Source organism: Sarcophilus harrisii, chromosome 2 (genome assembly GCF_902635505.1).
Source record: "Sarcophilus harrisii chromosome 2, mSarHar1.11, whole genome shotgun sequence".
Classification (NCBI taxonomy): Eukaryota; Metazoa; Chordata; class Mammalia; order Dasyuromorphia; family Dasyuridae; genus Sarcophilus; species Sarcophilus harrisii.
Window position 1 is genome coordinate 111195002 of NC_045427.1, and position 17914 is coordinate 111212915.

The following is a 17914-nucleotide window of genomic DNA, read 5'->3' on the forward strand; positions in this document are numbered from 1 at the left end:
GGAAAGAGGACTCTGACAAAGTTGAAGAGAATGAGTGAAAATCACAATTTTGCTTAAGACATGATATTTGAAAAATAGCAGAAAAAATACAAAATACTCCTCCAAGTGGGAGAATGAGATGCTTTCTAATTCTGTCATATTGATATTTACTTAGATTTAAAATATAAGTAATTTTTTTAGGGGATGATTAGATAATTCATGATTTTCATCATTAATTTTGGATAGTGCGTATTTCTTCTTATCAACTACTTCTGTAATATTTCTTTTTTTTTTCCTTCTACTGAGCATAAGAGATTCATTTTTTTCTTTTATAGGTATTAATTTCTTGAATTATGTTCTCATTTGGGATGGGGCTGATCCATAAATGACTCAGTCTTACAGCAGGCTTAGTCAGCCTTGGAATAAGATTACTCATAGCATAGTGATAAAACCATATTAGTTAGTAATCCACTAATTTAGTTTCAGAGCCAATTTACATAGGTTTGGATCTTAAATTTACCTTAGTTTAGTAAATCCTTTCTTCACAAATAGCACACAGTAATAGAATAAACAAGATTTATTAAGATAATAAATTATTTTCAAGGACTTTAATGATATCATTTGAATAAAGTTGATATGCTAATTATAAACCAATTTTATCTATTCATTAAAGTAGGCCCAGTAAGATTCTCTACCTGGTAATCCTTTGAATACATAAATAAATGGACTTTGTTAGTCTTATTCAAATTATTCTTATTTCTTAAATACATTGCTAAATTTATTTTAAATTATTTCATTATTATGGAGTATTTATTTATTTCTTTTTCCCAATTCAACATATCTTTTTTTGCATATCAGATTAGTAAAATTTAGTTATTTTTAACAACAGCTTTCAAAATCAAATCTTTGGTTTTTCTGTGTCATTTTATCCTTTTTCAAGCTGCTTCTCACCCAAGACAATAAGCAAGTACACTAGAAGGTCTGATTAATGAGATTTCTGAAATATGATTAGGATAAAAATGTTCATTTTTTTTTTAAACTAAAAGGAAAATTTTAAAGTTGAGACATTCATGCTTCTTGTGACAAGGTCAAAGGGCAAGTAGATTATAGGGTGAAGGATATGGAGAAAGGAGAAAGATTTATTTGCTGCTTGGTATTTGAAACCTACTTACAATTGGTCCCCAGAGCCTAGAAATTTACATATTGTACTATTAAAGAAAATAGTCACAAGGATTTGGAGTGACTTTTCAGCCTGCCTTCTATTCATTATTCTTTTTCAATCCAGCAGGCATTGCTTTTTTCCTTCCCTTCTTCCCTTCCCTCCTTCCCTTCCCTCCTTCTCTTCCTTCCTTCCCTTCCCTCCTTCCCTTTCCTCTTTCCTTCCCTTCCTTTCTTCCCTCCCTCCTTCCCTTTCCTTTTCCCTTCCCTTTCTCCCTCCCTCCCTCCCTCCTTCCCTACCTTCCTTCCCCAACTTCTTTCCCCACCTTCCTTCCCCACCTCCCTCCCTCCTTCCCCACCTTCCTTCCCCACCTTCCTTCCCCACTTTCCTTCCCTCCTTCCTTTGTTTCTTCCTTTCTTTTCTTTTTCTTTTTTGTTAAATTTACTCATAGATGAAGTGTAATTAGCTAAAAGGAGAGAGAGCTTAACTAGGATATTGCCATTTTGAAATTATTTTATATTCCAGTATAAATGTATTATCCATGTTTCAAACTTTTGGACCTTAGTTAACCCAGGGACCTGTGCCTATTGAAACCATCCCAGTTAGCTTTTAAAATACACCTTATATTGTAAGCCCTTAGAAGGCCACGTTAAGATCTTTAGGCCATCATCTTTGTATGATACGTACTATAACATCATCTGCAATTAAGAAGTTAATAAATACTTTTTGATTAGAATAATGAAGCAAATTCCATTTAGATAAAATTAAATGATATTGTTTGGATGAGAGAGGAAAATCACATATCATATAATATCTGCCATGTGAGAGAAATGATATAATGAAGTTCAGGATCTTTTCAGGTCAGAAAATGGAATATTTTCCTTATGCAATCCTTAATGTTTTACTTATTACTAACATAGGGAAATAGCTACTAATACTATTATGGTTATTATGTAGAAAGAACACAAAAAATAAGCATGCATTCCAGCATGGTATTAGCAGCTGAAGGTATTTCCTAGCAAATTAAAGAATTAATTTCTTTCTAGTTTATAAAACAAAATAAATGATCTCTAAACTGAATTAAGATAAAAATGGATGACTTGGTAGAGTAAACAAATATGACAAAGGAGAGGTTTACAAGATATGAGGTATGCTAAAGGTAACTTAGAAGAGGGAAGAGTTCTATTTAGAACTGTGAATAAACTTGACTTTTTTTTGGCTTAATTATACCTAGAATATGTGATTCCTAAATTCTTGTCTTTGGAATCCTGAAACTTAGCACACTGCCTGGCACATAGTAATTAATAAATGTTTGATGACTGATGAACTAGTTTATTAATTATCTGTGCCAAGAAACAGATTCCATATACCTAATTTGCTGCTTTTAATCTATTGTGTGCTAGACATATCAGATAATCAGACTTGTTAGACTTGTGTCTAAAATAAGAATAAACAGACTATGAGCAAGTACTTAGAAGGATCTCCTATGAGAAAACTGTAAGGGAGAGATATCTACTTATGATGGAGTTCATTATATAAATAAATACATGGATAATTAGACAAATAAATAAATGAAAGTTATTTATAAAAGTCTATTAATAAAAATAAAGTATGGACTTTAACAAGAGTTAAAATGAATGAACTTTTTTTTTTTTTTTTTTTTTCTTTTTTTTTTTTTTTTTTTTTATTTAATAGCCTTTAATTTACAGGATATATACATGGGTAACTTTACAGCATTAAAACTGCCAAACCTCTTGTTCCAATTTTTCACCTCTTACCCCCCCCCCCCCTCCCCTAAATGGCAGGATGACCAGTAGATGTTAAATATATTAAAATATAACTTAGATACACAATAAGTATACATGACCAAAACATTATTTTGCTGTACAAAAAGAATCAGACTCTGAATTATTGTACAATTAGCTTGTGAAGGAAATCAAAGATGCAGGTGTGCATAAATATAGGGACTGGGAATTCAATGTAATGGTTTTAGTCATCTCCCAGAGTTCTTTTTCTGGGTATAGTTAGTTCAGTTCATTACTGCTCCATTAGAAATGATTTGGTTGATCTTGTTGTGAGGATGGCCTGATCCATCAGGACTAGTCATCATCTAGTATTGTTGTTGAAGTATATAATGATCTCCTGGTCCTGCTCATTTCACTTAGCATCAGTCTCGTAAGTCTCTCCAGGCCTTTCTGAAATCATCCTGTTGGTCATTTCTTACAGAACAGTAATATTCCATAATTTTCATATACCACAATTTATTCAGCCATTCTCCAACTGATGGACATCCATTCAGTTTCCAGTTTCTAGCCACTACAAAAAGGGCTGCCACAAACATTCGTGCACATACAGGTCCCTTTCCCTTCTTTATAATCTCTTTGGGATATAATCCCAGTAGTAACACTGCTGGATCAAAGGGTATGCACAGTTTGATAACTTTTTGAGCATAGTTCCAAACTACTCTCCAAAATGGTTGGAAAATGAATGAACTTGTAAGCTTAGTATTACTGGTTGTATTTGAAATAATAAGGCTATTTCTTTATATATACTCTATAATTCAATTTTTTTAACAAACTCAACTTTCAACATATGAATGTAGCTGATAAGCTTATCAAAACATGAGTTTTCATTGATTTTTATTTTCAAATAGAGAAATACCATCATAAATATCAGTGCCAGTTTGGAAAATAAACTTATTCTCAAAATATAATGAGAGAAAGATGGTTGAAGAGTACTAGTTGTACTATGTTACAAAGCAATATTATATCACCAAAAAACAAATAGTATGATAGAGGGAAAACAAAAACAAACCAACAATTCAGATCATTTTGTGAAACTAAAAAGAGATCCAACAAATGAAAAAAAAAAAAAGAGCAAATCTGTTCTTTTAATAATCAACAATAATATAGTTTAATATATAACACATATAACATAATAATGTAGTTTAATAACCGATAATAAAGTATTTAATAATCAACAATAATGCAGTATAAAAGTAAACATAATTGACTCAAGGATTAGTTATAAAAACTAGCTCTGCTACTTATTACCTAAATGACTTTGGGAAAGTTAGTGCCCTCAGTTTCCTCATCTATAAAATGAGAAAGTTAGAAGAAATGATCTTTAAGGTACCTTCCATTTCTTATAAATTCTTGGAGACTAACTGACCATGATTTCTATATAAAGACCAAATGCATTAATTTATAGCAAAGAAAAAAAAAACTGAATCAAAAATGATATGTTTTAGTGGAAAGACTATGTTATTGTGTCTTAGGATGTTTAAGTTTATTTCTAGCTGTGTCAGAGAGCATTTCTGGGAGAGAGTTAAAAACTAGTGTACAGGCAACCACAGACTTATAAAAGATTTGTGTTCTAAAAGTTCATTTGTAAGTCATTCATTTGAAACCTTAAAATGCATTTCCCCATGGACCCAATGAGAGGTTAGGTTCCCTGTCTAGCCCACAAAAGCCCATTTAATCTATGACCTGCTTGTTTGAAAAAAAGTCAGACAACATTATGAAAATATCTCGGTCTTGTTTCCTGCTCTACTCCTCCAACTCACACTACAGGCTATAGGTTGATTTAATGGGAAGTAAAATGAGAAAATATTGACTTGAAACATGTTTCTTACTTTTTGCTGTTTCAGGAAGACTCTCCTTGCCCCCCTCCAGCCCCTAGTATGCAATCACATTCTTATTTATTTGTACACATTAATTTTGTAGACTTTACTAAATAGGTGATCTCCAAATTAGCTTATTTTCTCCCTCAGGAAATCTATTTTACTATTATACCCAGAATTATAACATTCCTGGTAGACGGTCACCTCTGAGTGCTCTCTAACCTCATATCTGAGAGTTCAGTTTCCAAACCTATAAAGTGAAGAGAACTCTTATCTAATTTTTTATTTCTATCTCCATTTCTATCTGTATCTTTATCTCTATCCTATCTCTAACATCCATCTGTCTCTGCCTCTGTCTCTGCCCGTATATATGAGTGTGTGTGTATATATCTTAAGTCATAGGATATTATTATGATTTATTTGCATGTAAATCTTAGATAGATGTATACATATATATGTGTGTGTATAGATACATGTAGGAAGGAAGGAAGGAAAGGAGGAAGGAAGGAAGGAAGGAAGGAAGGAAGGAAGGAAGGAAGGAAGAAAGGAAGGAAAGAGGGAAGGAAGGAAGGAAGGAAAAAAGAAAGAAAGGAAGGAAGGAAGGAAGAAAAAAAGGAAGGAAGGAAGGAAGAAAGGAAGAAAGGAAGAAAAGGAAGGAAGAAAAGAAGGAAAGAAGGAAGGAAGGAAGGAAGGAAAAAAGAAAGGAAGGAAGGAAGGAAGAAAGGAAGGAAGGAAGGAAGGAAGGAAGGAAGGAAGGAAGGAAGGAAGGAAGGAAGGAAAGGAAGGAAGAAAGGAAGGAAGAAAGGAAAGAAGGAAGGAAGGAAAGAAGGAGAAAAGGAAGAAGGAAAGGAAGGAGGGAAAGAAGGATGGAGGAAGGAAAAGAAGGGAAGGAAAGGAGGGAAAGGAAGGAGGGAGAGGAGGAAGAGAAGGAAGGTATGGAGAAGGGAAAGATGGTTAGAGGCTGAAGAGGAAATAATTAGAATTGGGATCTCTTCAGTCAAAAAATTAGTTCTAATTAGAAAATGAGAATTGATTAGGTAATCAACTCTAGTGACCTAAGTTTGGAAGACTTTAAAGTTGTGGATTTTTAATACTTTTCTCAAACACTATGTAGTTATTCCAATAAAATTTTCAGAAGTTGAGCTAGGTATACTCTGACTCAAAGTTTTGTAGGTTAAGAGTGCTTAGGACTTGATTAATAGATTCTAGAATCACTTAGTGATTATTCCAAATTTTCATTAAGTTAAGCATATTGAATCCAGGAAATTGAGAGAGATAATAAAATGGGAGAAGACTCAGGACAAAACCCTTGGAATAATGGCATTAGTGGATGTACTAGATAGATCCAGCAAATTGAGATCGGAAAATAAGAGATTAAATAGGAATGGGAAGACTCAGGATATGCAAAACTGAGAGAGAGAACTAGCATTATGGGATTGGACGAAGTCGAAGTCCACAAGGGTAGAGAACAAAGGTTAAATAGGAAGGCTGAACCGTATGTAAGAGATAGAAAGAGAGGAACTCTAAATATAAATGTAAGGCACAGAGGGTAAAGAATCAAATGTGTAAGTAGTGAGGTGCTTGGTGTTTGTGTGTGGTATTGTGTTTAAAGGATGGAATTCAAATATTATAAGGATATTGTAAGGAGATTAGCTACATCTTGTGAAGGTTGCATATTTGTGTAGAAATAAGTGTGTGTGTAGGTGATAAATTTAGCTAGATATAAAGAAAGTTCTAAAGATCTTTTATTAAAAAGAATAGAACCTTTTAGCTTGCTTGGACACTGAATTTCTTATTTAGAAATAAAGGGTAAAAGTTGTAGGGATAAATTTAGCCTAGATATAAAGAAAAGCTTCCTAAAATCTTTTATTTAAAAAAAATAGAACTTGTTAGCTTGATGGATACTGAATTTTCTTCATTAGAGAACATGAAGTTAGGTTACTATTTGTTAGGTTACTATTATATATCATGTAGAGTGGATTCTTTTTAAGAAATAAATTCAATCAAATTGCTACTGAGCTTTCCTCCTCCTCTGAAATTTGTTAATTGTGCTTCTGATTCTTGTGCTATGCTTGCTACATTTTTAGAGAAGCGATTCTAGAAAATAAAAAAAAAATAGATGATATCTCATGGTCAAAAATACTACATATGAAGTTATATTAGGAATCATGGGAAACCAGCTACATCACACAACGGATAGAGTTCCAGGCCAGGAGTAAAGAAGACTTGAATTCAAATCTAGCCTAAGACATTTACTAGCTTTAAAACCCTGGATAAGTTACTTAATTCCATTTGTCACAATCTTCTCACATGTAAATGAATGGGAGAAGGAACTGATAAATGAATCCAGTGTCTTTGCCAAGAAAACGTCAATAAAGTCACAAAGAATAGAATATGACTGCAATGAGTGAACAGCAACAAACATTAAAGAAGGAAGCCCATGAAATAAGTTATGGTATATGAATGTTATAAATTATTGTTCTATAAGAGACAGTCAGCAGGTTGATTCCAAAAAGGTCTGGAGAGACTTATATGAACTGATGCAAAGTGAAATGAGTAGAACTGAAAGAACATTATACACAGTAAGCAACAACAAGATTATACGATGATCAATTCTGATAGATGTGGATCTTTTCAACAATGAGATGATTCAGGCCAGTTCCAATGGATTTGTGATGAAGAGAACCATCTACACCCAGAGAGAGGACTGTGGGAACTGAGTGTGGATCACAACATAGTATTTTCATTTTGTTGTTGTTGCTTACTTGTTTTATTTCTCAGTTTTTTTCCTTTTTTGATCTGATTTTTCTTGTATAGTATGATAATTATGGAAATATGTATAGAAGAATTGGACATATTTAACATATATTGGATTACTCTAAGGGAGAGCGTGAGGGGAAGGAAGAGAGAAAAAAAAATTGGAACACAAGGTTTTCTAAGGATGAAAGTTGAAAACTATTTATGCATATACTTTGAAAACAAACAAACAAACAACAAAAACAATGAAGCCCAAAGAAAGAATAATTCCAGTTATTGGTTTGAAAGTACATCTGGATTTCAAAAGATATATATAGAAGAAATTAAAAAAAAAAGATTTACTATGTAAGCACATAATTGTTCTATAAAAATATCATAAGTGACATTCAGGCTGCCAAGCAAAGGTAAGAATAAATCAATAAATAGGGATGCTGCTAGGGGATGAATAAGATGAACTAGCAAGCTGATGGTAGAATGGCTGATTGGGAAGATCTGGATGCAAATTTAACTTTGGATATGTATTGGCTTTGCATCTTGGGCTGCTCACTTAAATGATGTCTGCCTCAATTTCCTTAACTGGTTTCCCTACACTGCACTTTGGTAGCTAGTAATCTCTCTTTCACAAGAGATCTTCAAGCATAGAGGGGATGACCACTTGTCAGCATTGAAATGGTAGAATATCCTTGTCCTTATGCAGGATGAGCTTGATGGCCAATGAGGTGTCTTCTAACTCTATGATTCTATGATTCTATAAATCAAACCTATTAATATTTCTCCCCCCCTAATTTCTTCCCCATATCTATTGTCCTTCCTTTTTATTTCAATACTATGGATTTTTAGGGTTTTTTTCCCCCTTTAGGTCCAACTTTATTCTAAATGACCATTTATTCTGGTATCCTTACTTAGGTTGGCAAACCTGGTTTATGAGTTATTTAAATTCACAAGTAGAGTTGATCAATAAATTTATGTCATATATTGATGGATACACAGGCAACACAAGGCATTTCACTACATCCATATGCACATCTGGATATGTGAGAAAAATTTTAGAATTTTTTTTCTTTTGTATGTAGCTTCCTTATTCATGTCCAAACTCTAAAATGGACCTTTCTGGTACAAAAAGCATAGGCAACATACATTAGGCAGATATCATCCTATAACAACTGAGGGAGGAACAGAGTAAGTTCAGATGTTAGTAAAGATTGTTTCTAACACAGTAAGTAGCCAGTCACCAAGTTGACCTCGCATAAGATTGACCCAAAATATTGACCCATTCATAAAAGAATCGAAAATAAAAATATGAATGCTCAACAATATCACCATTTTAATAAATGAGATTATGTGAAGAAATGAACTTTTCCTCTTTTATCTGTGTTTTGGGCTCTCAAAGAGTATTTTTGACAGTTACAAATCAAAATAAATTTCTTTCAAGTTAGGTTGCAATTTTCTTTTAAATCTTAATTTCTGGAAGGGTATAATAGAGAATAACTCCCTCCAAAACTTTCCTTTTGGAGGTTTCTTGCACCGATGTAATAGACTCAAGAGTAAGATATATCTTGTTCTATTTTGCTGACTGGAGACATTTCTTAAAATATGAAGTTGGTAAGTGCTTTCCCCTCTAATTTTATGCACCACTTCTTTTTATTTTTTAAACTGCCAATCCATTTTATACTTTATAAAGTACTTTTTTTCTCCACAGTGCCTTTAGTTTTAAGCACTATTCTCAACCCCCACCCCCCTTCCAGCATCCAATCTTACCCCATAGTTCCCTTGGCCCTTCCATTTCACTTTCTTTTTAGAATAAAAGTGCCAGCAATTCAGCCCTCTTGTTTTCCTACAACAAAATCTAGCCTTTCTGCTTAGCTTTCCAAAATCCTGTGTAAGGAAATAGATTTCCACATTAGTCTTCCATGGGTTATTTTTAGATCTGTGCAAAACCCAGAGGTTTTAGTTCACAGCAGTATCATGCAAATATTCTCTGTTTTGGTTCACTTGGGTTCACAGCCTTGACCTTTCACTCTGACTTGTGTGATTTTGTGTAAAATGCCTCAAATTTGAGTCAATATCCACATCCCCCTCAATCCTAACCCCTCAGTCTTCAAGCGTTGAACTTCTCTCTTCCCCCTAGAGAGGATACCACATTGACCTAACTGGAAACACACTCCAGTCTCAATAAAATGTCTGACAAACTTTACAGGGGTCCAAAGGACCATCAAAACTCATCTTGATGACAACATAGCCTTCTTTCAACTGTGGAATTTTTTTTTAGTAAAATTTGGCATGTATTTTCAACAATGTAGAGTAGTTTGGAACATTTCCATATTATAAGGTCCTAAAACTCCTTGTGTGAGCAGAGTCAGTCTGGGCTCTTGATGAATGTGAACTTCTGAAATATCCAGGTCATTTTAGCAAGTAAACAATTCCCTGAGAGCATAGAATATAATCCATGTATATGTTTGGTCCCTGATTCCACAGAGTTTGTTCTAAGATCATTTCTAGGGAGAAACCTGTTTTCTAAATTGGAGAATCAGACTCAGTGGTATTCCAATTACTACGGTCACCTCAGATATCTGAGGATCAATTCTGATTTTTTTTTTCCTTTGCTTTTAGTCCAAAAGGTCTTTCCTAGGCAGAGAGGAGGAAGTACACAGGGGCCAAAACTATAAACATGAGTCAGGTTTAGAGCATACAGTTTTATGCCCATACATAGAAAAAAGAAGACTAAATAATAAAGGATCATAAAACTAATAATCAATTGAGAGGCTAATACTCAAGCCTTGTTGGAATTTGCCAACAGCTTTTTTGTGAGATCTTGTTATTAGATATTTTATAGTTCATCTTCAGAGTAAAGCTCCATCAATGCAAAAAGGCTTTTTCTCTTGGTGGCTTTTCTATCTGTAACTCTCTCTCAGCTGGTCTGCTTTTGCTGTTATTTTCACCACAACCACTCCACTGCTGTTATGTATGGCTATGCCAGTTATAAGCCATCATTTCAAAAATCTGAGGAGGCAGGCCATTCCCTGCACAAGCTTGCCTGGAAGGCTATGAGCTCATTGTGAGGAAGGAAATTACCCCAGTAGTCCCCTGAATATCAAAACATTTTCCTTGAGTTTCAAAGACAAGAAGATGGGCAGCAACCAATTTAGCAGCCAATTAAAAGAGGCTTCTTGGCCGAAAGGAAGTAATCAGTAGATATCTATACTTTCTTTAATGTGGACATATTTCCTTCATCATGTATTCCCAAGGGGTGCTATATATGTTTACATATACATGCATAAGTATAACATATACAAAAATGTGTTTACACACACTTATATGTGTGTGTGTGTTGGCACACATATAGCTGAGGGAGAAGGGATTCTCAGGGAGCTAAAATAAATCATATGTACCAAGTCATTGCTACCACACCTTGACTGCCTTCTATTTTTATATTCCAATTGAGGCAGCCCAGGAATCCAAGTGAGTGCAACAGCTCTGGGAAATAGCATTGCCCCCAAGACTATTAGCCCTGCTTCAAGTATTGTTTCTAAAGCCACTGTAGAGGGGATAGTACATATGACAAATGGACCCTTGATCCTCATGACCACAATCACTAACCATTGACCAAATGCCATTTACCAGTGTTTGCTCAAGATTTCCCACTTGGCTGTTTTTTTATTCTCTCATCTTTTTGGACTTGCAGCTGAAACTTTGTATGTGTACAGTCTCTCCTGTTAGAATAGGAGCTTCTTGAAAGTAGAAGTTTAGCTTTTTTCTTTGTATTGCTAGTACTTAGCACACTGCTTTGCATAATAGTTTTGTAAATGATTTAATTAATGAATTAATTTGTTTATCTTTACTAAATATCCAAATAGGTAGGTAGGTAGATACAATTTATGCACTTATACTATGGATAGGGGCTTAACATGTGATTTCATTAATATAGTGAGCTCCCAGAAGAGTAATTCCTGTCCATTCCCATCAGCTCTTGTTATGCAACTTAGAACCTTAGATAGTTGCCTAGATCACTGAAAGCTATTGTGATTTATCCATGGTCACATAACAGAATGTCTCAGAGGCAGGATTTGAATCCAGGTCTTCCTATTTAATGTCATGAAGTACCTTATTTATACATATACATACATATATATATATATATATATATATATATATATACATATTCAGAGGTGTCAAACACATAGCCCATGGATATGGCCCACAGGGATCCTTATGTACTGCTTGGTGGATCCCATTTATTTTTGAGTATGCCACTGTTGTATAAAATTACACATTGTATCTGTAAAGTTTACAATACATTCTTCCACAGCTGTATGTCCAAAGACTGGATTGCATGGTGAAAACAAAAATCCAAGGCTTATAGATTTCCTTTAGTCATGATTATATAATATAGAGAACAAGAATGAGAGGATAGGTAATATAACAGAGTATTTCTTTAGAGATGTGGAATCTATTTAAATTCCAAATTAGGTAATTGAACTGCTTCACTGATTAACAAAACACCTTGAGCCCTTACTTTGTTGCAATGACAAACCATATATAATTCAAGGCTAAAAGGGAGTATAGCTATTTGAATCTGCCAGGCTCCTCACTCCTTTGTAGCCATCTGATACTACTGATCTGGGTTTTCCCTCTTGAGAACTAGAGGACCTGGAGGTTTGCTCTTATCAAAATGTTATGAAATATTATTAAAGGTTTCCATTTATCTTTGTCTATTTCTTCCCAACCCATTCAGAAGAGCCCATAATTATGGTCAACTAGCCGATGATTTTTAACTTTTTTTCTTGCTAGTGGTTATTTTCTCAGAAATACTTTCCCTACTTCCAGTGATTTCTTTCTAATGAGTCCTGGAACTTATAAAATCAACTCTAAGACTTGACATCCATCTTAAGACTGATATTCAGTCACCTACTCAGGAAATGAAATACAAAGTAGAAGTGTCAGATAAGTCCAGGCTCAAATTCACCTAGCTGAATCTTCTTGATTTAGCTGATATGTGGGAGTCATTGTTATATAACCTGGAGTGAGAGAAAGAGTATTCCCCTTCAATTCCTGCCTCACATGAAATCTAGCAAAGGAGAGATAGTTGCCACATGAAACAGAGTAAGAGACAAACAGGAGTCACACCATTTTAAAATAAAAAATAATCATAAAGGAATTATCTCCTCTTCAGTTAGGAATAGTCAGGAGCTCTGTCATCTCAAAAACACCCAAGTATTGGGCTAGCATACATGGTTGGCCACAACTAGGAAGGGGATACTGGCACATAAAATGATAAATTCCTAGGTAACAAAAACTGTTGTTAAGTTGTTTTAGTTGTATAGGTTTCTTCTTGACCTTATCTGGGGTTTTCTTGGCAAAAATACTGAAGTGGTTTATCATTTTTATCTCTACTGGTAAAATAGTACACCTTTCATAGGGGGAGGAGGCAGTTGTTTTTATTTTTTCATATTTCATTGTTGGTTCAATCCCCCCAAATCCCTGTAGTTGGGATTTGAACACATGTGAGTCTAATCTGGAACATAGAGTTACAATCTATCCAACTACACTAATCAAATAATGAAAAATATTATATCAATATCCAATTACATTCAACACTATTGATGAGTTCTGTCTACATGTCAATTACTTACTTGGCTTTGGACAAAAAAGAAAAACTTATTTTAAAATAAATACCAAAAAAGCCAAATATTTATGTATCCCTCCAGAATTTAAATCTATATCAGCTTTTTCTCTCTCTTGGTGGATATTTTCTTGTCTTTTCTGGTGAAACTTCTTTTGGCCTATCCCAATAACGATATTTGACAGAAGATTCTCCAACTATGATTCCTGTCCTCATAGACAATTCCTCTTTCTGTATTTTCAGAATTAATTTGTCCTCCAAATGAGAAGCATGGTATGCTTCCATTATATTTTTTCATCCATTTAATATCTTAAAACATGAAACTTTTTATTGATGCCTTCTATTTTTTATATTCTAGTTATTTTTAAGCCACCTTATCACTGTCCTAATTGAAAACATGAACTTCTATGCGGGTATAGAGCTATTAGTGCTATGTAGTAAAAGTCATAGATTACATAATTAGGTTAAAAAAACCCCAAAGAATATTACTTTACTTAGTAAACCTGCCTTTAGCCAGGGGCTCTTAAACTGTGGGGGGAAGGTTAAGTCCCTTTGGTATTTGTGTAACCTATGGGCTTTTCCTCAGGATAATTTTTTATTAAAACTTTTTATTTTCAAAATATGTACATGGATAATTTTTCAATATTGACCCTTATAAAACCTTGTGTTCCAAATTTTCCCCTCCTTCCTCCCACCCCCTCCCTAGGTGGCAAGTAATCCAATATATGTTAAACACGTTAAAACAAATGTTAAATCATGTATTGAACTACCAGCCATCTAGGGGAGGAGGTGGAGGGAAGGAAGGGAAAATTTGGAACAGTAGGTTTTGCAAGGGCCAATGTTGAAAAAATTACCTATGTATACGAATATTATGGAATATTATTGTTCTGTAAGAAATGACCAACAGGATGATTTCAGAAAGACCTGGAGAGACTTACATGAACTGATGCTGAGTGAAATGAGCAGGACCAGGAGATTATTATATACTTCAACAATACTATATGATGATCAATTCTGATGGACATGGCCATCTTCAACAATGAGATGAACCAAATCAGTTCCAATAGAGCAGTAATGAATTGAATCAGCTACACCCAGGGAAAGAACTCTGGGAGATGACTATGAACTACTACATAGAATTCCCAATCCCTCTATTTTTATCTGCCTGAATTTTTGATTTCTTTTACAAGCTAATTATACACTATTTCAAAGTCCAATTCTTTTTGTACAGCAAAATAACTGTTTGGACATGTATATTTATATTATATTTAATTTATACATTAACATATTTAACATGTATTGATCAACCTGCCATCTGGGGGAGGGGGTAAGGGGAAGGAAGGGAAAAATTAGAACAAAAGGTTTGGCAATTGTCAATGCTGTAAAATTACTCATGCATATAACTTGTAAATAAAAAGCTATAATAAAAATTACCTATGCATATGTTTTGTAAATAAAAAGATATAATAATAAAAATATATATTTTAAATCCAATATGTGTATACATATTTGTACAACAATCTTGCTGCATAAAGAGAAATCAGATCAAAAAGGAAAAAAAATGAGAAAGAAAATAAAATATAAGCAAACAACACCACAAAGAGTGAGAATGCTATGTTGTGGTCCACAATCTGTTCCCATAGTCCTCTCTCTGGATGCAGATGACTCTCTTCATCATAAGATCATTGGGAATGGTCTTAATCATCTCATTGTTGGAAAGAGTCATGTCCATCAGAATTGATCATCATATAATCTTGCTATTGCCATGCATAATAATCTCCTGGTTCTGTTCATCAGTTCATGTAAGTCTCTCCAGGCCTCTCTAAAATCATCCTGTTGATCATTTCTTATAGAGCAATAATATTCCATAATATTCATATACCATAACTTATTCAGCCATTCTCCAACTCATGGGTATCCACTCAGTTTCCAGTTTCTTGCCACTACAAAAAGGGCTGCCACAAACAGTTTTGCACATGTGGGTCCCTTTCCCTCCTTTAAGATCTCTTTGGGATATAAGCCCGGTAGAAACACTGCTGGACAGTTTGATAACTTTTTGAGCATAGTCCCAATATGCTCTCCAGAATGGCTGGATCTGTTCACAATTCTACCAACAATGTCTTAGTGTCCCAGTTTTCTCGCATCGTCTCCAACATTTGTCATTATCTTTTCCTGTCATCTTAGCCAATCTCAGAATAATTTTAAGAATATAAAAATAAATATTAAAATATAGTTTTTAAAGTACATAACCACATATACTATACACACATACATGTATATAAATGCATACATTTGGCATACACATGTGTATGTATATGCATATGTATATTTATTTGCTTAGATATGTATTTAAAAATCCATGTTCATAGACCTTAAGTTAAAAACTTAGATTGATGGTCTGCTACATCTTTCATTCCCATTTAAAATTATCTTTGATAAAACTGTTGCTTTTTTTTTTGTCTTTCCAACCAAAGAGCCATAAAATGAGATTACTTTTTCACCATGTTGTTATATTGAGTTTCCCATAAATTCTTTCTTATAGAATACAATGTTGCAAAGAGGTATCATATTCACTTGCTTTCTATTTGCCACTTCCTATTAAATGATGTCATTGTGAAGTATCAAATTCATTGTCTATTTTTTTAGTGGTTATTTAGTTCCCAAGAACAAAAGGGAAAAAAGAGAGAGAACTTCATACAAGTATTATTAATGCATGAAATTAATGGACCTCTTGCAAACAAAACTCATGGCATCATATGTTTTTTGGAGTACTATATACTGACTTTGAGGGCCAAGATGATATAGGGAAGCTAGCTTTGAACTCAAGAAGAACTGGGATGACAATCCAAATACACGGTGACTATGGAATCCTAGTCAATTAACTTAAACTCTTAGTGTCCCTGGCAAATATAAATTACAAAGGTGTAATTTAGTAATTTAGTTCTAGGTGAACTGCTTATTATCTCTTTTTTCTTAATCTCAAAACTGTGCAGTATGTTCTCCTTTGCACTCTTATTTCATGCTTATCCTCATTTATTTGATGTTGAGATGGCCCTTCTTGTCAAGGTCATTTTCACCAATACATTGCAAATTCCATCAGCTCCTCTAATTGCAACCTCTTCCCATCTTCTTCACCTACTACCTTTAAATATGCCATGCCCCCATTTCTTAAAATAAAACAATTCAAAATCAAACAGCAACAACTGACAATAACAGCAACAGAAACAACTTTCTCACTAGATCTTATCATATTCTCAATCTATTGTACCACTTGTCAACCTTTTCTCAAATCCTTCTAGCTATCTATGGTCATTGTGTTAACTTCCTTTCCTTACTTCATAATAATTTGCAATTTTATGGCAGATCTCATCATTAAACTGAAATTTTTCTCTTAATTGCCAAACCCAATGCTTCCCCACTACCATCCACCCTCTCCTCACCTCTGCTTTTATCCGTCTTGATCTCTCTGTTTCAGTGTTAATTTTTTAGTTAATTTTTCCTCCACATTATTCTCTTTGATTTGGGTTTTCATGATAATACTTTCTTGGTTGAACTCCTACCTATATGTGTACTTGTTCTAATCCCCTTTATTAGAATCCCTACTCTACTACCTATGTGACATTAAGAAGGTTAAATTTCTTTTCTTGGTCTCAAAATTTTTTATTGGATTAGATGATTATGTGAAATCTCTTTTTTTTTATGTGAGATCTCTTCTAACTCTTACCCCCATACAATTTAATCTGTTAAGCTAGAAACAACCTCTATAGGTCACATTTTCCTCACAGGTAAAAGTCAGGAGTTGTATTTGATGATTTCTAATGTCTTTTCTAGCTTTAAATACTTTCTTTCATGGCTATGCGTATTGTAGTTCCCACCGAGGTTACATGTTATACACTTGATTCTGAATTATTCCTGATTTCATTTCTTAGAGTTCTTTTCTGGGTTTTGGGAAACAGGCCAATCTGTAGGGTCTGCATCCTCTTCATTATCTTCAACTTGGTAGTGATTCTAAAAATGGCCTTCCCTAATGATGACAGTGAAAGGACTTGACCAAGTTAAAAATAAAGCAAAGTCCAGAGATTGAGTGCTCCCTTTCTCTTTTCCAGAGAAGATTTTGGCCAAAGGGAACAAACGTCTATTTTTCTAAGTGTTGCTCCCATGTATTTCATTCTAGAAATGTAGGACTATCGCTCAAAGAATTACAGATTTGTGACACAAAGTGAAGATTGTAGATTAAGAAGCAAAAATAAATGGAGAAAAATATCTCCTGGATCTTGGTTGAATCTACAGACATAATCAGTTTGGCCATTTAAAGTTCAGAAATTGAAATCCAGATGTTTTACTTAGTTTCTTACTCTGACCCCTATGCATAGGCTTATTCTGAATGTACTTTATCACATGACTCTGGAGTTTGAGTTTGCCATTAATAGCTTTGGCAATAACAAGATCATAACTGGAGCATAGAGTCGTTTGGGTTGGGAATAGATTTTCAAGTCTATGAAGTGTTGCTGAAGTTTTCAATTTATTTTTCTTTTTATTCTTTCCCAGTCTTGTGTCTGTGTTCAAGGATTTTTTATCACTCCTCTGTCTTGAATTTTAAGTGGTGAATTTTTTCATGTGCCAAGTGACCAACTCCAGTTGGCAATGGCATTTTAAGGAGATCTGGGATCACTGTCCTTAGGAGGGTGTAAATTATTTTCTACAAATGTAGTTAATAAAAAGACCATATAACAAGCTGTTACAGTTGGAGTAATATGTTCTGAGAAACCAATTGAGT